Raw genomic sequence first — 5,900 nt, 5'->3', positions numbered from 1 at the left:
AGCAAATGTAATTATATATATAAATGACATTTAGATTTACTGTTTTTCATTTCTTTATTTAATAAAAAACATTAACTCGACAGGAGAAAATCCACTAGTATCATCTCAAAAGCTGCTGAAAATGATTAGATTTTGACAGATATGAAATGCTCATCTAACTGCAGGCAGGCTGTGGTTCCTGGAAAGCAGCAGGTTTGAGAAACGCAGTGTTTGCGCCCCCTGCTGGACACAATCAAGACCGACGGTCAGAAAATCTCAAATTTACACAATTCTTATAAAATGTACTCGGACTTCTTAGTCATCGAGAGTCTTCTTTTTCATTCCTTCTCCCTGAGTGATATATAAAAAATATTAAATGCAATTAACATAAAACATGCATCATTGAAAATGCATAGATTTGGATTGAAATGCTTTCTGGAAAAAATCTAGGAAATCTCAGTTTTACACAGTTAACATAAAGCTTACTTAGTTAGTCGCCATCCTCTCTTTCTTCTCCCCGAGTCTTTCTTTCTTTGGTTATCTTTCTCTCTCAATTTCCAGAGCAATTCTGAAGTATTCTCAGTCTGCAAACAGAACACATATTTAACATATCATACAAACAAACAAAACAGGGTTTACTTCATATCAGGAATCATCTGCAACACATTACAAACTCAACGCCTCATAGTTTTCTTTCTACTAAGGGAAGTGAAAGTTTCTGCAGATCAGAAATAATAATCATGCACTTACTGTTTACACCCGTCTCTCTTGAGCATCAGAAGCTGGGCGTCCTCGAGCGAGGCCTTCCTCCTGATGCAGCTTCAGTAGTGTAAGGAAAGCCAGAGCCATCTCCTGACGCCCCACTCCTTCTTCACAGCGTCCATGCACTTTCTGAATCAACATCACGAGAAACAAAAGCACTGAGAGCACTGCTTATCGGTAGCAGATTTCCCAGAATAAAAGTCATATTTATCATCAGTATCATGCTGGGACTTCCTAATAAGCCATTTATAATTCCTTAGAAATGTATCTAATGCAAGCCTGCACCAAATTTTCTCTCAAGTCTTTGGTTTGTGCACCACTTCCAATATCAGGAAAGAGCTTTATTACATCACCTAATCCAGTAGTTGTGCATACGTCAAAAATTTGGTCACAGTTTAGGAGGCATTTTGGTTTCCAGGCTGCTTCAATTGCTGGTCCCATTGTCTCCAATTGTTTATTCCCCCCATCCTTTATAGACACTGCGTTTCTGGCGTGGGAAGACCAGGGAATTAGGTCCTTAAAATATTTATTTTTAAATAATATTTTCTGTTCATTTGAGGAGCTTGTGCATAATTTTTCCCTTTCCAAACCCCAGTTCTGACAAAGTAGTTAAATTTTATACTATTCTGTTTACATTGTTATCTGCACATCAGCACTGTGTATTTAGTTAAGCAGGAGGAATTGTACTCCATTTAATTTTATCAGTTGTTTTTGCACATTCTCAGAGATAGATAAATGTTTTTTTTTTTATTGGTTTATTATTATTATCATTACCAACTTTTTTTATTTATTTTTTTTATTAAAAAAATACTTATATTTTACATTATCTTTATTCATTTATTTATTTTGCTGATGATCTGTTGTCTTGTTTTATAGCCTTTCACATCAGTTACAACTATGGTAAACTGAACAGCCTGAGGCAGGTATAAGGTGGTTAATTTCCTTCTTTATTTACTTATTGATTTGTTCACTTGTATATTTAATATTAAATTTTCTAATTGTTAGACCTATTTATGTACCCTATACCCTACATATGTATGTTGCTGCTACACATTTGTTTGTTGTTTTGAAGATAGTGTCTGTTGTCTTTGAACTGTTAGCTATTTGTTTCTGCTGTTAAAACCGCACAAAGAGTGAAATGGGGGAATATTCTGGGATGTTTGTTTCTTTTTTGTTGCAATTTTTATTATTCGATTTTTTCCCCTGTTAATAGAAATGCCAATAAATAAAGTATTCAAAAAACAAAAAACAAAAACATCTCTGGTTATTATCAATGTTGAAAACAGTTGTGCTGCTTCATATTTTTTTTGGAAACAGTGATACATTTTATTTTTCAGGATTATTTGATGAATAGAAGCATTTATTTGAAATATAAATATTTTATAACATTATAACTGTCTTTACTCTTCACTTTTGATAAATTTAATGCATCTTTGCTGAATAAAAGTATTAATTTCTTTAAATTTCTTTTAAAAAATAAATAAATAAAACGAAAATGCATCTGGACAGAAAAACCCATACTCATAGTGAAAGAGGCTGGTAAAGTGTGTGTGTTTAGTCATGGATTGTGTGACCCTGTGAATTGGGTGAATCAGCCCGATCTCGCTGTTTTTCTTAGTAGTTACTGTTGCCGTGTTCCCCTCTATAATCACACAGGATGGTACCTGACAACCGGCTCCAGACACACAGTGTGGTTTTCATGGACATGACCTCTCTCTCAGCAGGGGTCATGGGGTAAATGACACACAAGCACACATGGACCAACATACTCTCTAAATGAGAATGCAAACAAGCACAGACAGACACTCTGAAGCACACACACATTATTGTCAGTGAGAGAACACTAGCAATAAATTTCCCTTTGAAACCAAAATCATGTCAGATATAAGAACTAGACTCTCAATAGTCACACAAATACATCAAAGTAATAAATTAAATGATTAATTTTTTTACAGGATTAATTTCAATAAATAATATAATAAATGTATTGACATTGTCATATATTTACTTCTTTATTAATAGTTTATGCATTTCAGACATCACTGTAAGAAATTATGGATTTCTATATTTATTAGCCAAGACTTTTAACTCAAATGCACCCAAATGAGTGACTATTTGTTTTTTTTTTTTATTGGTTTATTATTATTATCATTACCAACTTTTTTTATTTATTTTTTTTATTAAAAAAATACTTATATTTTACATTATCTTTATTCATTTATTTATTTTGCTGATGATCTGTTGTCTTGTTTTATAGCCTTTCACATCAGTTACAACTATGGTAAACTGAACAGCCTGAGGCAGGTATAAGGTGGTTAATTTCCTTCTTTATTTACTTATTGATTTGTTCACTTGTATATTTAATATTAAATTTTCTAATTGTTAGACCTATTTATGTACCCTATACCCTACATATGTATGTTGCTGCTACACATTTGTTTGTTGTTTTGAAGATAGTGTCTGTTGTCTTTGAACTGTTAGCTATTTGTTTCTGCTGTTAAAACCGCACAAAGAGTGAAATGGGGGAATATTCTGGGATGTTTGTTTCTTTTTTGTTGCAATTTTTATTATTCGACTTTTTCCCCTGTTAATAGAAATGCCTATAAATAAAGTATTCAAAAAAAAAAAGAAAAGAAATGTATATAATGCGATTTATAGAATGAAAATAATTGTGTACATAACTCTTCTTATTGGGTGGCCATCTGATTTTTTTTATGAATGTGACAAAATATGATCAATAAGTTACAATTTGAACAAGATATAACAGTTTAATGTGTGTATTTTTGCGTGTATGTGTTCTTTACTTTTATTATTATTATTACTACTACTACTACTACCACTCTGTGAATAAAGAGAGATCAGACTATACTTTAAAACAGTTCTATTATACGGTCCTACGCTCATTTTTCTCTATTTGCTTCTGTTTGTCACAGGATTGGCATCCCGAGGAACCTAGGAATTACACAAGCTTCAGTCTGGATCCAACCCTTAAAAGATCTGAGATGACCAAACCCTGAACCAACATACAAAACTCCCAAATTTTGCTATAAATTTGATTGCTGTCGATAGTGTTCACAGTCTATTTGAGTACATGTCATTAACTAACTACATGATTTTTACTGTATGTTACTTTCTGCCATATTATGGACATCACCGTTACATAGTCACCACTGATAAGATACTCCTAAATATAATGTAGAAACTTTTATTTTCTGTGAAGCTGCTTTGCGACGATTTGTATCGTGAAAAGCGTATACAAACAAACTTGAATTGAATTAATAATGGATTTGTTTCTTACAAACACGCAGCTTTTGGCTTCTCGAGATGTTAACTGATGGACTGGAGTGCTGTGGATTACTTGTGGATTATTGTGATGTTTTTATCAGCTGTTTGGACTCTCATTCTGACGGCACCCATTCACTGCAGAGCAATTTTCATTTTTGGGTCACTCAATACACTCACTCACACCTGCTTGAGTTCCCTAGACCGCATAAACGCTCAATAAATATGATGAGATATCATCAGGACATCATCTCTGGGGTCTGGATGAGACTGGTGGAGAAGAACGGTTTATCGCTTCGTGATTTCTGCCCTCATCCTCTGGAGAATCCGCGGCCGCTGCTGCGATATTGAGCTCAGTCTCTATATCATCCATATTGCGCTGCTTCACGGAGACTTGGAGACTTGATACTGGAAAGTATAACGAAGACCTTATGATTCAAATAGGTTATAAACAGCACTCAATAAACGCGGTTTGATTCGTGTGTATAAATAAGCTTTCCATTTATATGTATGGTTTGTTAGGACAATTATTTAAAAATCTGGAATCTGAGGGTGCAAAAAAATCAAGATATTGAGGATATATAAATATTAAATATAAATATTTGAGCCTTTAAAGTTGTCCAAATTAAGGCCTTAGCAATACATCTTACTAATCAAAAATTAAGTTTTAATATATTTACAGTATGAAATTTACAAAATATCTTCATGGAACATGATCTTTACTTAATATCCTAATGATTTTTGGCATAAAAGAAAAATTGATAATTTTGACCCATACAATGTGTTGTTGGCTATTGCTACAAATAGTGCATTGCATTAAATGATTAATTTAAATGTAAAGTGGGACCAGAACAATTAAATAAGACTAAATAAAAAAATAAAATAAAAAATAAGTAGTAATAATAACAATAATAATGTGGTATTATATTATGTAGCTACAGATTTGTGCATTATTTACAAGATTATTTTTTAATATTATTTTTACAATATTATTTATAAGATGTGTGATCTGTGCTGATTCTAAGCACAAGATGTTTTAACTTATGTGAAAACAGATTAATTTATGTGAAAGCACATTAACTTCTGAAAACAATGTTTCTGACATTCAAACCATCTAGTTTTTTAAATGTTGAGGGAAAATCATAATGGGAACATCACTTTTGAATGTTCTCTGAACGTTTTGAAACAATTTACAAAAAAAGTTTAGTTACACTTAAACAGAAATAAAAATATTGAGAACATTATTGAGATCAGATCATGCAGAACGGACGATATAATTGTTCAGTAGAGTTCAGAATGGGTTTTATTTATTGATTTATTATTAATTGATTTTTTATTTCAAAACCATCAAGATACCAGACATTTCTATCCAAATATATTAAATATTCCTTTAAAAACAGACAAACAAACATATTACATAAAACATTTGGTAAGGTTTCCCTTTATTAATTTTTTGTTTATAAATGAGAAAGATAATTAGTGAATTTATATATATATATATATATATATATATATATATATATTGTCAGTTTATTTATTGATTTATGTATTTTTATTACTGAATTATTTTGATATTGATATAATTAGTTTTTATTTCCATCCAAAAACACAAATATATCTTAAACATTTTTTTTTACAATAGACATGATATATTTCAGCAATGACATAAAAAGGTTTGTAAGTTTTGCTTTTATTAATTTTTGTTTATATGTGAAAATGCCTTTCCCCCTTTAATTACAATTCTAAATAAATTAATTCTATCCATCCATCCATCATCTATCTATCTATCTATCTATCTATCTATCTATCTATCCATCCATCCATCCATCCATCCATCCATCCATCCATCCATCCATCCATCCATCCATCCATCCATC

This window comes from Sinocyclocheilus rhinocerous, unplaced genomic scaffold (genome assembly GCF_001515625.1).
Source record: "Sinocyclocheilus rhinocerous isolate Xijiao unplaced genomic scaffold, SAMN03320098_v1.1 scaffold555, whole genome shotgun sequence".
NCBI classification, from domain to species: Eukaryota; Metazoa; Chordata; class Actinopteri; order Cypriniformes; family Cyprinidae; genus Sinocyclocheilus; species Sinocyclocheilus rhinocerous.
The sequence above is the reverse complement of the archived record's forward strand: the minus strand, read 5'-3'. Positions refer to the sequence as shown.